The sequence below is a fragment of the Apium graveolens genome, chromosome 7 (genome assembly GCF_009905375.1).
Source record: "Apium graveolens cultivar Ventura chromosome 7, ASM990537v1, whole genome shotgun sequence".
Lineage (NCBI taxonomy): Eukaryota > Viridiplantae > Streptophyta > Magnoliopsida > Apiales > Apiaceae > Apium > Apium graveolens.
The window spans coordinates 178,620,485-178,636,431 of NC_133653.1; the positions used below are offsets into that span (position 1 = coordinate 178,620,485).

At 41.9% G+C, this 15,947-nt stretch overlaps 1 non-coding gene across 1 annotated transcript; it reads left to right on the forward strand.

The window, feature by feature from the left end:
- Positions 1 to 11,752: 11,752 nt before the first annotated feature.
- Positions 11,753 to 11,859, forward strand: LOC141675607 (small nucleolar RNA R71). The gene has a single exon (XR_012556250.1). It is a non-coding gene; the product is annotated as a small nucleolar RNA R71 (small nucleolar RNA).
- Positions 11,860 to 15,947: the final 4,088 nt, after the last annotated feature.

Here is a 15,947-nt window from a genome sequence, read left to right on the forward strand (position 1 = left end):
AAGAAAATACTAACTAGACTAATTATATTAAAACAGAGTACGTCACAAGAATAAATAAGTTCAAAGCAAGAAAACTAGCATCCAACGTTACAATGAAACAAGAATCATAAGAATATATGCTTCCTCTTCGTTGTGGTGTGCTAAATCGGTCTTCTTCCTTATCTCCTTCTCTCCTTGCGTAAAAAACACAATCTTCCTTTTTTCCACCCATGTGAAAATGTCTCAAATCTACTTATATAATAGTCCCATAAAACTCAGATTACATAGAAGTGGAAACCAAACAGAAGTAGAAGTCCTAAAATAATTTGTCTTTTTTCCCGACCCTGCGCGGCCGCTCAGCATAGCTGAGCGGGCGCTCAGCTTGCTGCGCGGCCGCTCAGCTTGCTGCGCGGCCGCTCAGCAATGCTGAGCGGGCGCTCAGACCTCTTCTGGAAAATTTCTAATTTCGCTCCGTTTCTTCGCCGTAATCTGCCCGTTTCTTTCCTCTCGCAATGGTGAACACATGCCAAGGCTTATTCTTGATGATTCCTCCCCCGAAATGCAACTAAAACCCTGAAATGCATAAACACTAGAAAAACGCATCAAATACACAAAATACTTGATTTCAAGACACCAATTTAAGCCATTTTAAGACGCTCTAAGTGGTATATAATGCCACTTATCACACCCCCAAACTTAAATCGATGCTTGTCCTCAAGCGTCACAGACTCAAAAACAAATAAAAACATACATGAATGCAATCTATATGAAAATGCAGCGATCCCCCTTACTACAATTAATCAACCAAATTGCCACATCCCAACGAATGCATTTTCATATAGATTGCATTTTCATATAGCAATAAACTCATAAACTCATGCAAACGGACATACAGCCAGAAACGTGGTGTGTGCAAATGCTTAGCAGATATGCTTCGGAAGTAGACCAATTACTATGACTAGACTATCCTCAAGGCAATCCTACGATTATACAAAGAATAAAAAAATTCTAGGCACAAAGTGATATACAACACTACAAGAACTCTGGAGCTTACTACGGAATCGTGCTTTTTATTTACAACTAAAATGCTTATTTGACCGTGCAATGAGTGAGGTCCACAAAAGACTTATACAATGATATCCATGTAACGAGCGTTAGGTTAGCGGATCCCAGACTCTAAAAGCCTTAGGTCGCTAGGCACAAAGTCCCCTAAGAACTTAATAACTCGAATACCAAAGAGCCCACTCTTGATCAATTATGCAATTTTTTTTTTTATAACTTCTGAGCAAGTGCATTTCACTCCATCTTGCTCAACCCTAGACTACTCGCACTATATGCGAGCCGGCTACTAGCCATTTGACGCCTAGCCACAACTAGCAACAACTTCCATATATTTTTTTTTCCAAAATTTTTCTTTTTCATGTCTTTATCACTAAGAACCTATAATCGAATTCTAAGCATAATAAGTAGATTGACCTTGAAAACAACCAAATCATAACAACAATCTAGCCCTTACGCATTCTCTAAGACTTAATGGACTTACAATTGTTTCTAGCATGCATATCAACCTACACAACTTAATATCACTTTAATGCTATCACTACACTCGCATCAATATCACAATTCAGTCGATAAATCATTACAAAAGGGATCATGGTAAATGCATGAGCTACATGACATTCATAATAAAAAAAAAACTAAATGGCATAAATTATGCAACTATATGAACTAAACTAACATGAATATGCAACTAAATGACACACACACAATATTCCTTAACTACCACCCCCAAACTAAAAATCTTCACTGTCCTCAGTGAAAGTAGTAGAAAGGAACACAGGGTATACCTACTCGGAGTCATCATCATCATCACCCTCAGTGGGTGGAGTATCAGGCGGCGGGTATGCAGAGTCCTCACCAAAAACTGCCACTGGATATCAGCTCCAAGGCCTCGAAAAGCAGTCCCTAACGCAAGGGTGAGCTCCTGAGCAAACCTGCTCTGCGTCTCATACATGGCATCCATCCGCCATGAAAGCCTCCTATACTGGGCATCAACCATCCCAGCACCTTCCTGAGCTCTCGAAGAACCAGCCTCATCATGCCCTGGCCTAGCCATAGTAGCACCTCGTACTGGACGCCCTCCTGGAAGACGATAACCCAGCCCATGCTCCTCAGGCTCACCACCGGTCCACTCCTGCATCCCATTCAGAGTGCCAGAATCAATCGGAGCTGCTGGCAACTGCAACTACTCATGAGCCGGCCAGTTCACTCCCACTGCTCGGCATAGCTTCGTAACCGTAGATGCATAAGGGATGTTCATATGCTTCGCTCCCCTCAAAAACTTCAGAATTCCTTGGTAGATTAATTCACCAAGGTCCACATAGTATTCCTCATTCAGAATTCCCCACAACAACTGTGCTCACTCAACTGTGACCTCGTGTGCATGCGAAGAAGGCAAAATATTAGCACAAAAAAATGCATTCCATGCACGGGCATACCTGTTCATGGCGATCGCCGGAAAGTGACGATACTCATTAGTACCGGTCCTGCAGGTCCAAACTGTGCCCGGTCGACAGAGAGTCGCACAAATCAAATCCAAGTCAAAATCCTCAGCAGTCTTTTCATTCCAGTTCTCCTCCTCGGGCTTCCTCTCTCGCTGTCCAATCACACGGCGAATCGCCGCAGGATGATAATCAACCGTCAGCCCTCGGACCACAGAAAACCCATTCTTTTTGGCCTTCGCGTTCGCGTAGAACTCACGAACAACGCTCATCGGTACTGCTTCGGGTGACTCAAAAAAAGCTATCCACCCCTTTTCTGCAATCATGGGCTGCAACTCACCATCCCTCCCCGATGGTAAAAACCCCCTCTCCTTCAGAATCGGCTTACCCAACAGCCTAGTGTACTCCTCCTCCGCAGCTCTGTCAGTTAACCGAGGCCTTGCATCAGTACACCTCGATGAATCAGCAGTAGGAACTGTGCTGCTGCTGTCAATAGTGTGTGCTCTCTTGGGTGCCATTGATTCGTGAATAAAAGTGTGTAAGAACTGATTTTTGATGTTTGTGAGAGGGTTTAAGTGTAGGAAGTTTTGTGGGAGATATGTAGGATAGGTGTATGTATATATAGGGTGTGGATTAGAGTAGGGTTTGGGAATTAAGGAGTAAAATGCTGGGGTAGTGGGAACAAATCGTGGGTTTATGGGCTAAAACTGTTTTTGTGTTTGTTTTTTTTTTCTGAACTGAAAAAAAAATTCTGGTACTCGACCCCTGAGCGGTCGCTCAGCAAAGCTGAGCGGGCGCTCAGGGGGTCACTGGAAAAAAAATTTTCCAGCCCCTGTTTTCTGATTTTTTTGTGTTTTTGGATAGGTTATTAACTTCTAAGGGTTCCTGTAACAACAATTCATGGGTTGCCTCCCACGCAGCGCTTCTTTTTCGTCATTAGCTTGACGTTTTGTACCCTGCTCAAGTAGTCAAAAAAATGGCACTAACCACTTCTCGGTTTGCCATGTCCCCATAGTAGTGCTTCAACCGCTGACCGTTAACCTTGAATGCTTGGTCCGGATCTTTCTCAAAAATTTCCACCGCTCCATGTGGAAACACAGTTTTGACAATAAAAGGTCTAGACCACCTTGATTTCAACTTCCCAGGAAAAAGTCGGAGCCGAGAGTTGAATAAGAGAACTTGTTGCCCTGGCACAAATAACTTTGGATGTATCTTCCTATCGTGCCACCTCTTCACCTTTTACTTATACATTTTGTTATTTTCGTACGCTTGAAGTCGAAATTCATCCAGTTCATTAAGCCGAAGCATTCTTTTCTTACCAGCTGCATCTAAATCCAGGTTCAACTTCTTCAATGCCCAGTAGGCCTTATGCTCAAGCTCCGCAGGTAGATGACATCCCTTACCGTACACCAACTGAAACGGTGACATCCCAAGTGGAGTTTTGTATGCTGTTCTGTAAGCCCAAACAGCTTCATCGAGCTTTAAAGACCAATCCTTCCTTGACGGACAAACAACCTTCTCTAGAATGCGCTTTATCTCTCTGTTAGACACTTCCGCTTGACCATTTATTTGCGGATGATAGGCAATAGCTACTCGATGATTCACATTATAACGCTGCATCATAGAAGTGAACTTACGGTTGCAAAAATGCGATCCTTCATCACTTATGATTACCCGAGGTGTTCCAAACCTTGTGAAAATTTGCTTATGAAGAAAATTTAGCACTGCCTTTGCATCATTTGTCGGTAAAGCTTTAACTTCGACCCATTTTGAGACATAATCGACTGCCAGCAAGATGTACTGATTATTGCAAGACGAGATAAAAGGCCCCATGAAATCGATTCCCCATACATCAAAGACCTCGACTTCAAGCATCACATTTAATGGTATTTCATCCTTCCTTGACAAATTTCCCACTCTTTGGCAATGATCACACCTTAAAACAAACTGATGAGCATCCTTGAACAAATTGGGCCAGAAAAAACCTGCTTGCAGAATACGAGCTGCCGTCTTCTCACCGCCATAGTGTCCACCATAAACCGTGGAATGGCAGTCTCGTAATATCCCCTCCGTCTCACAGAACGGGATACATCTCCTGATGATCTGGTCAGCTCCCTGTCTAAACAAATATGGTTCATCCCACATATACCACTTCACCTCATGCAGAAACTTCTTCTTTTGAGCGGATGTTAAATTAGGAGGCATTATATTGCTGACGAGATAGTTTACAATATTTGATCAATTATGCAAAAAATATTTTTTTTTTATAACTTCTGAGCAAGTGCGTTTCGCTCCATCTTACTTAACCCTAGACTACTCGTAACATAAGCGAGCCGGCTACTAGCCATTTGACGCCTAGCCACAACTAGCAACAACTTCCATATTTTTTTTCTCCAAAAATTTTTCTTTTCATGTTTTTATCACTAAGAACCTATAATCGAATTCTAAGCATAATAAATAGATTGACCTTGAAAACAACCAAATCATAACAACAATCTAGCCCTTACGCATTCTTTAAGACTTAGTGGACTTACAATTGTTTCTAGCATGCATATCAACCTACACAACTTAATATCACTTTAATGTTATCACTACACTCGCATCAATATCACAATTCAGTCGATAAATCATTGCAAAAGGGATCATAGTAAATGCATGAGCTACATGACATTCATAAAAAAAACTATATGGCATAAATTATGCAACTATATAAACTAAACTATCATGAATATGCAACTAAATGACACACACACAATATTCCTTAACTACCACCCCCAAACTAAAAATCTTCACTGTCCTCAGTGAAAGTAGTAGAAAGGAACACAGGGTATACCTACTCGGAGTCATCATCATCATCACCCTCAGTGGGTGGAGTATCAGGCGGTGGGTATGCAGAGTCCTCACCAAAAACTGGCCACTGGATATCAGCTCCAAGGCCTCGAAAAGCAGTCCCTAACGCAAGGGTGAGCTCCTGAGCAAACCTGCTCTGCGTCTCATACATGGCATCCATCCGCCGTGAAAGCCTCCTATACTGGGCATCACCCATCCCAGCACCCTCCTGAGCTCTCGACGAACCAGCCTCACCACGCCCTGGCCTAGCCATAGTAGCACCTCGTGCTGGACGCCCTCCTGGAAGACGATAACCCAGCCCATGCTCCTCAGGCTCACCACCGGTCCACTCCTGCATCCCATTCAGAGTGCCAGAATCTATCGGAGCTGCTGGCAACTGCAACTGCTCATGAGCCGGCCAGTTCACTCCCACTGCTCGGCATAGCTTCGTAACCGTGGATGCATAAGGGATGTTCATATGCTTTGCTTCCCTCAAAAACTTCAGAATTCCTTGGTAGATAAACTCACCAAGGTCCACATAGTATTCCTCATTCAGAATTCCCCACAACAGCTGTGCTCTCTCAACTGTGACCTCGTGTGCATGTGAAGAAGGCAAAATATTAGCACATATAAATGCATTCCATGCACGGGCATACCTGTTCATGGCGATCGCCGGAAAGTGACGATACTCATTATTGACTGGACTGCGGTTCCAAACTGTGCCCGGTCGACAGAGAGTCGCACAAATCAAATCCAAGTCAAAATCCTAAGCAGTCTTTTCATTCCAGTTCTCCTCCTCGGGCTTCCTCTCTCGCTGTCCAATCACACGGCGAATCGCCGCAGGATGATAATCAACCGTCAGCCCACAGACTACAGAAAACCCATTCTTTTCAGCCTTCGCGTTCGCGTAGAACTCGCGAACAACGCTCATCGGTACTGCTTCGGGTGACTCACAAAAAGCTATCCACCCCTTCTCTGCAATTATGGGCAACAACTCACCATCCCTCCCTGATGGTAAAAACCCCCTCTCTTTCAGAATCGGCTTCCCCAACAGCCTAGTATACTCCTCCTCCGCAGCTCTGTCAGTTAACCGAGGTCTTGCAGCAGTACACCTCGATGAATCAGCAGTAGGAACTGTGCTGCTGCTGTCAATAGTGCGTGCTCTCTTGGGTGCCATTGATTCGTGAATAAAAGTGTGTAAGAACTGATTTTTGATGTTTGTGAGAGGGTTTAAGTGTAGGAAGTTTTGTGAGAGATATGTAGGATAGGTGTATGTATATATAGGGTGTGGATTAGATTAGGGTTTGGGAATTAAGGGATAAAATCATGGGGTAGTGGGAACAATTCGTGGGTTTATGGGCTAAAACTGTTTTTGTGTTTTTGTGTTTTTGTTTGTTTTTTTTTTTTCTGAACTATAAAAAATTTTCTGGAACTCGACCCCTGCGCGGCCGCTCAGCATTTCTGCGCGGGCTGCTGCGCGCCCGCTCAGCATAGCTACGCGGGCGCGCAGCAAGCTGCGCGGCCGCTCAGCATAGCTACGCGAGCGCGCAGAGGGTCTCTGGAAAATTTTTTTTCAGCCCCTGTTTTCTGTTTTTTTTGTGTTTTTGGATAGGTTATTAACTTCTAAGGGTTCCTGTAACAACAATTCATGGGTTGCCTCCCACGCAGCGCTTCTTTTTCGTCATTAGCTTGACGTTCCGTACCTTTCTCAAGTAGTCAACAAAATGGCACTAACCACCTCTCGGTTTGCCATGTCCCCATAGTAGTGCTTCAACCGCTGACCGTTTACCTTGAATGCTTGGTCCGAATCATTCTAAAAAATTTCCACCGCTCCATGTGGAAACACAGTTTTGACAATAAAAGGTCCAGACCACCTTGATTTCAACTTCCCAGGAAAAAGTCGGAGCCGAGAGTTGAATAAAAGAACTTGTTGCCCTGGCACAAATAACTTAGGATGTAGCTTCCTATCGTGCCACCTCTTCACCTTTTCCTTATACATTTTGTTATTCTCGTACGCTTGAAGTCGAAATTCATCAAGTTCATTAAGCTGAAGCATTCTTTTCTTACCAGCTGCATCTAAATCCAGGTTCAATTTCTTCAATGCCCAGTAGGCCTTATGCTCAAGCTCCGCTGGTAGATGACATCCCTTACCGTATACCAACTGAAACGGTGACATCCCTAGTGGAGTTTTGTATACTGTTCTATAAGCCCAAACAGCTTCATCGAGCTTTAAAGACCAATCCTTCCTTGACGGACAAACAACCTTCTCTAGAATGCGCTTTATCTCTCTGTTAGACACTTCCGCTTGACCATTTGTTTGCCGATGATAGGCAGTAGCTACTCGATGATTCACATTATAACGCTGCATCATAGAAGTGAATTTACGGTTGCAAAAATGCGATCCTTCATCACTTATGATTACCCGAGGTGTTCCAAACCTTGTGAAAATTTGCTTATGAAGAAAATTTAGCACTGCCTTTGCATCATTTGTCGGTAAAGCTTTAACTTCGACCCATTTTGAGACATAATCGACTGCCAGCAAGATGTACTGATTATTGCAAGACGAGATAAAAGGCCCCATGAAATCGATTCCCCATACATCAAAGACCTCGACTTCAAGCATCACATTTAATGGTATTTCATCCTTCCTTGACAAATTTCCCACTCTTTGGCAATGATCACACCTTAAAACAAACTGATGAGCATCCTTGAACAAATTGGGCCAGAAAAAACCTGCTTACAGAATACGAGCTGCCGTCTTCTCACCGCCATAGTGTCCACCATAAACCGTGGAATGGCAGTCTCGTAATATCCCCTCCGTCTCACAGAACGGGATACATCTCCTGATGATCTGGTCAGCTCCCTGTCTAAACAAATATGGTTCATCCCACATATACCACTTCACCTCATGCAGAAACTTCTTCTTTTGAGCGGATGTTAAATTAGGAGGCATTATATTGCTGACGAGATAGTTTACAATATTTGCAAACCATGGTTCTTCCTCCTGAATTGCAAACAACTGCTCATCCGGAAAAGATTCATTGATTAACGTCCTATCTTGTGAAGTAGAATCGGGATTCTCCAACCTAGAGAGATGGTCAGCTACTTGATTCTCAGTACCTTTTCTATCTTTGATCTCTAACTCATATTCCTGAAGTAAAAGCACCCAACGAATGAGTCTCGACTTCGAATCCTTCTTGGAGACCAGATAGCGAATAGCTGCATGATCAGTGAATACTGTTACTTTCGTACCAAGCAGATAAGATCGAAATTTATCAAAACCAAAGACTATAGCCAAAAGCTCCTTCTCAGTAGTGGTGTAGTTCAATTGGGCACCATTTAAAGTCTTACTCGAATAGTAGACCACATGGAAGAGATTTTTTTTGCGCTATCCCAGAACTGCACCTACCGCATAATCACTTGCATCACACATCATCTCAAACGGTTCTGTCCAATCCGGTGCTGTAATAACTGGTGCAGTGATCAAACTCTTCTTGAGAGTCTCGAATGCTGCCAAACATTCATCATCAAATTTGAAAGGCACATCTTTCTCAAGCAAATTGCACAACGGCTTAGATATCTTTGAAAAGTCCTTGATGAATCGCCGATAAAAACCCGCATGACCAAGAAAATTACGGATTCCTTTCACAGAATTAGGTGGGGGAAGATTTTCAATGACTCCCACCTTGGCCTTGTCCACCTCCAGACCTTTGCTAGAGACCTTATGCCCAAGGATAATGCCTTCACGCACCATAAAATGACATTTCTCCCAATTGAGCACCAAATTAGTTTCCACGCATCTTTTGAGTACGGCGCGCAGATTATTCAAACATTCATCATATGAGTGTCCAAAGACGGAGAAGTCATCCATGAACACTTCGACGTTATTTCCAATCATGTCAGAGAATATAGCCATCATACATCTCTGAAAGGTGGCCGGTGCGCCACATAACCCAAACGAAACTCTGCGAAAAGCAAACGTGCCAAATGGACAAGTGAAGGTAGTCTTTTCCTGATCCTCTGGTGCAATACAAATCTGATTATACCCGGAATAACCGTCTAGAAGACAAAAATACTCATGTCCCGCCAATCTGTCAAGCATCTGATCAATAAATGGAAGAGGGAAGTGATCCTTCCTTGTGGCTTTGTTCAATTTTCTATAATCCATGCATACTCTCCATCCTGTAACTGTTCGAGTAGGGATGAGCTCATTCTTTTCATTTGCGACCATAGTGATACCTCCCTTCTTAGGTACACATTGTACGGGGCTCACCCATGAGCTGTCAGAAATAGGATAAATGATGCCTGCATCTAGCCATTTCAGAATTTCTTTCTTCACCACCTCCTTCATGATGGGATTCAATCTTCGCTGCTGTTCCACAGTTGGCTTACTACCTTCCTCTAGCAGAATTTTATGCATACAATATGAAGGACTTATCCCCTTGATGTCTGCTATGGTCCATCCAATAGCCGATTTGAATTCTCTCAAAATCCTTAAGAGCTTGTCTTCCTCACGACCAGAAAGGTCAGACGAAATAATAACAGGTAACGTAGATGAATCACCTAAAAAAGCATACCTCAAGTGCTCAGGTAATGGCTTGAGCTCCAAGGTAGGTGCTTCCTCTATTGATGGTTTGAGCTTCCCTTCAGCGTTCTTGAGGTCAGAAGTACCAAGAGATTCAAATGGTATATCCAGCTTACGCTTCCAGGGAGAAGCGTTCAGATATTGTAATTGCTCGTTGCTATCTTCATCATCGCTGTCAAAATCCCCCACTAAGGCCTTTTCTAATGCATCAGACATTAGCATGTGATCGAGTTCCGAAGTAACCGCAGAATCAATCACATCCAATTTTAAGCACTCCTCATCTTCTGTAGGGAATTTCATTGCCTTGAATACGTTGAAGGTCACATCCTGATCTTGGACCCGCATAGTAAGTTCACCTTTTTGCACATCTATCAAGGTACGGCCAGTAGCCAAGAAGGGCCTTCCCAAGATTATGGGGATCTTCTTATCTTCCTCAAAATCCAGAATAACAAAATCTGCTGGAAAGAAGAGCTTATCCACCTTGACAAGCACATCCTCAACTATGCCCCTTGGGTAAGTAATGGAACGGTCAGCCAATTATAGCGACATGTATGTGGGTTTTGGATCAGGCAGATCCAACTTTTTAAAGATCGACAACGGCATCAGATTAATGCTTGCTCCCAAATCACAAAGGCACTTGTCAAAATTTAGATTACCAATGGTGCAAGGAATGGTGAAGCTTCCTGGATCTTTCAGTTTTGGTGGTAACTTTTGCTGCAGAACAACGCTGCATTCTTCCGTGAGAGCAACGGTTTCAAGGTCATCCAGTTTCACCTTCCTTGAAAGAATAGTCTTCATAAACTTCGCATAACTGGGCATTTGTTCCAGAGCCTCAGCGAAAGGTATATTGATGTGAAGTTTCTTGAACACCTCCAGAAACTTTCCGAACTGTCTATCCAGCTTTTGTTGCTGTAATCTCTTAGGAAAAGGTGGTGGAGGATAGAGCTGTTTCTCCCCTGTATTAGCCTCAGGCAGAGTGTGTTCAACAGTAGTCTTCCTTGGTTCCGCCGCTTTCTCCTTTTGCTTAGATTCTTCACCTCTAATTTCAGCTTCTACTTCTTTTGCCTTTTCAGCATCAGCTACTTTTCCAGACCTTAAGGTAATAGCCTTGACTTGCTCTTTAGCTTCCTTCCTGCCTGGTACTTCCGTGTCACTGGGAAGAGTGCCAGGTTGACGATTGAGCACTGCATTGGCTAATTGACCGATTTGATTTTCCAAGGTCTTGATAGAAACCGCCTGACTCTTGCACAACAGCTTAAGTTCCTCAAAATCAGCACTAGTAGGTGCAGCTGCACTTCCCTGTTGAGGATATGATTGCCTTGTAGCATACTGCTATGGTTGCTGGAATCCAGGTGGGTTAAACTGTTTACTCACTCCTTGCTGATATGGTGGCTGAATAGCATTCTGATTATTCCCCCAGCTGAAATTTGGATGATTTCTGTTGTTAGGATGATAGGTCGCTGGCACAGGCTGCTGTTGTCGCTGATAATTATTCACATACTGAACAGATTCGTTTACAAGAGAACACTGATCCGTAGCATGAGAACCTGCACAAAGCTCATAAACCATAGCTATTTGATTAACTCCATACATAGCCAGAGAATCAACCTTCATTGATAGCGCTTGGAGCTGGGCTGCAATAGCGGTGGCTGCATCAACTTCCAGAATACCTGCTACCTTTCCTGACATCATCCTCTGAGTTGGGTTTTAATGCTCATTTGCAGCCATCATCTCTATAAGATTATACGCCTCAGTATAGCTTTTAGCCCATAAGGCGCCTCCAGCTGCTGCATCGAGCATGGGCCGAGATTGGGCTCCCAAACCATTATAGAAACCAGTGATCACCATCCAATCCGGCATTCCATGATGTGGACATTTTCTCAACATTTCCTTGTAGCGTTCCCAAGCCTCGCACATAGATTCTGTAGGTTGCTGCGCAAACTGAGTAAGAGCACTCCTCATAGCAGCAGTCTTTGCTATCGGATAAAACTTCACCAGAAACTTTTGCGCAAGATCTTGCCACGTAGTGATGGACCCAGCTGGTTCAGAATGTAACCAGTCTTTAGCCTTGTCCCTTAGTGAGAATGGGAAAAGCCGCAACTTGATAGCCTCATCAGTCACGCCATTATACTTAAAAGTGCTGCAGATCTCGACAAAATTCCTTATGTGCATGTTGGGGTCTTCAGTTGCCGCTCCTCCAAAAGAAACAGAATTCTGCACCATCTGAATAGTGCCCGGCTTGATTTCAAAGGTGTTAGCTTGAATAGCCGGATGAAGGATGCTTGACTGAATGTCATCAATTTTCGGCCGAGAAAAATCCATAAGAGCTGGATCAGCTTGAACAATACAATCTCCCATGTTTACTGGTTCTTTCTGCTCAGTTCCTGAATCCGAATCCTCAAAATCTAACTTCTCCGGAATATCAAGAACTTCGTCTGTCTCCTCAGCTGTATCTAAAGTCCTCTTGCGAGCACGAGAACGAGTTTGCATAAACGCTTGCTAAAGTACCTGAAACACAATCGGAAAAATAAGTAACTACTACGTCCTAATCACTGAGTCCTAATGACCAATGATGGTAAGTACATAAATTAAACAAATACGCCGAGTCCCCGGCAGCGGCGCCAAAAACTTGTTAGAGCGAAAACACGCACTAATATTCACGCAAGTATACGCGTTCGCAAGTAATATAGAATACTTTCTAGTTCGTTCCCTCAGAGACTCAGACTAAATTATTGTCTAATTAAACTCACTCACCAATGTATGATTACTTCTCAATGTTAAGATAATAACACTTAAAATTGTTGATTAAATATTAACTATGATTAACTACTTAATTAATCACTTAACTAACACTTCAATTTATCAATAATAAAACACTCATGAGATCACAACTTCATTATTACTTCCTTCTATAGCCATTGTTATTACCTTTAGCATGTGACAGTGATGATATTAATCGAATAACACGAAACTGATAAAAGCCAACTTTCATTGTACTAATATCATCCTATCAAGCATCCACAATTAAGATAGAAGTTAAATAGGCATCAATTATGTTGAGTTCCCATATGTCTACAGAAATTGACAACACAACGATTTAAGCACAAGTTATTCTTTTTGATTACATAGGGCAAATAAAACTGTTAGAGTTACCCACTAATCATGCACAACGTACATGAACCTATGCTAGCATGGCAAGTTCTAAATCTCAAGATCCACCGTCGCTTCACAAGAGATTAACACCCTATCTTATATGTTCGCGACGCACATAAGACAAATACGCACAACCAATACTAGATATCATGCAATCATCACACACTAAAGTATTAAACAATTAACTAAAGAATTCCATAATAAATCCGTTGCAACCCCATGATCACGATTAGCCCATAATAGCACTTATCGACATCATGGGTTCAATTGAAATCATGCTAAACAAACACAAGAAAATACTAACTAGACTAATTATATTAAAATAGAGTACGTCACAAGAATAAATAAGTTCAAAGCAAGAAAACTAGCATCCAACGTTACAACGAAACAAGAATCACAAGAATATATGCTTCCCCTTCGTTGCGGTGTGCTAAATCGGTCTTCTTCCTTATCTCTTTCGCTCCTTGCGTAAAAAACACAATCTTCTTTTTTTTCCACCCATGTGAAAACGTCTCAAATCTACTTATATAATAGTCCCATAAAACTCAGATTACATAAAAGTGGAAACCAAACAGAAGTAGAATTCCTAAAATAATTTGTCTTTTTTCCCGACCCTGCGCGGCCGCTCAGCATAGCTGAGCGGGCGCTCAGCTTGCTGCGCGGCCGCTCAGCAATGCTGAACGGGCGCTCAGACCTCTTCTGGAAAATTTCTAATTTCGCTCCGTTTCTTCGCCGTAATCTGCCCGTTTCTTTCCTCTCGCAATGGTGAACACATGCCAAGGCTTATTCTTGATGATTCCTCCCCCGAAATGCAACTAAAACCCTGAAATGCATAAACACTAGAAAAACGCATCAAATACACAAAATACTTGATTTCAAGACACCAATTTAAGCCATTTTAAGACGCTCTAAGTGGTATATAATGCCACTTATCAAGACTTTGAGAGCTTCATCATCAGAATTTAGCTTTCTAAGCCTTTTGAGGGGCCTAGAACTCCGAGTGTCAGTATCTTTCTGAGAAGAGATCTTCTCAGCTTCTACAACAACAGGTTCTGATAGTGGAACCTGTTCCTCATTATCTGACTCATCTCTCAGAATAATTCTCCTTTTCTTCTACTGAGACTGAGGCACAGTCTGTGTCCTCTTTGGTTTTGAAGATGAAGGCTTCACTGGATGTGCTGAAGCTTGTGGTTGAGTTTGAGGTTGGTGAGAGATGGTATGTTATGATGGTTGTTGTGTTGGTTCTGATGAGTTGATGGGTTGGACATTAGGATAGACAGATGTATAGGTTTCTGGATCAGTATTTACCAAGATTTGTTTTACTGATTGAGGAATATGTAAGGGTCTCAACACCTTTTTCTTTATATCAGAATTTAACTGGTCATTAAAGGCTCTTTTTGCAAGTTTAAAGGGTGAAATATTGTCACTGAACAATTAGGGTTCATCAGCACAACAGTAACTATATATAAGCTGACAGAATCTAGCAAAATATACTACATTCCTATCTTCTGTCATCCTATCCCCTATAAAACCTAGCACATCCCTTGCATATTCAAAATGAGTTTGATTTATAAGAGCATACCCGATTTGCTGACTCGGAATGGGAATAACATCAAATTTGGAGCATTTATTTGTGAATGCTTCGGTGATACAGTCAAAGAAATAACTCCATTCCTTTCGGATATGTGGTCTTTTCAATTGATCTAGCTTTCCCAAGCTTTGCTCATAGCCCAGACTGGCCATAAGCTGCTGTAAAACAGGATCCTCCACTGTTGAGAATGTACAATCTTCAGGTAAGTGGAGAGCTTTACGAACTGTCGATTTGGTGACCACATACTCTACATCTCCTGATGTGATAATTATGCTTGGAGAACCAGCAGCACCACCATTATCATATAACCCAGTTCGCCAGAACGTCAGCACTTGTTTGCCAGAAATAGATTGGGGTTCAGTCAGAGCATACCCAATCTCACTATTAGAAAAAAAATCTTGTACAAAGTGCAAATATGATGGTGCTTCAGCCTTGTTCAAGATTACAAAATAGTTATTTGGTACAAACTTGGCTCCATCAACAATTAAATCCTTGGGCGCCATCAGAAATAAGTGAGAAGTTAGAGTGCCTGAAAGGTGTTTGAGAAAATATCTGTAAAGAAAACCGTCAGAAAATGTGAGAGAATAAGAAAAAGAGAGAGAGTGAATATAATAGAAATGTGAATAAAAGATTTGAAAATATTTTATCTCTTTACTTAGACAACCCACGTGACAACAGTTATTGAGAAGTGGAACAGACCTTACACCTGTCAGCCATGCAACAGTTAAGACAAAAGTTAATGGGCACGGTAAATAAGTAATGATTACATTGCACGTTCAGTTTTTCAAAAAGAAACTGTTCCCACTAAACAAATGATTATCACTGCTTTATCTCACATAAACCAATATTCTGAACAAAAATATAACCGTTTAAGTAATGACTTAAAAGTAAACCAAGTAAATAAATACTGCCATGTCAGCATTAGAACTTGATTATTATCATAATTTGAAAGTCATCAGAATATGGCTTCTTAACTCAAAAGGTGAATGTTTATTCCTATAATTCTTTACATAAATACTGATATGGTTACAACAGAACTTAATCATCAGAACTTGTCCTCATAATTTATGCAACTGACACTTAAACTGTTCATCTAAAACAACATTGATCACCACAGTAAATTTCATCATTCATATGGAGTGTAAGTGTGTGCATTAAGCTAAATATCAGACAAAGAGTAAAGTCTGATTCACTTCAGTACATCTTAGAAATAAGGCATTAATAAGAACTTTGCTTAAAATCTGTCATTAGTCTGAAGCCTACTATAGAATGAGTTCATGCATGAGTCCACCTCAACTGTTTTGTGCTC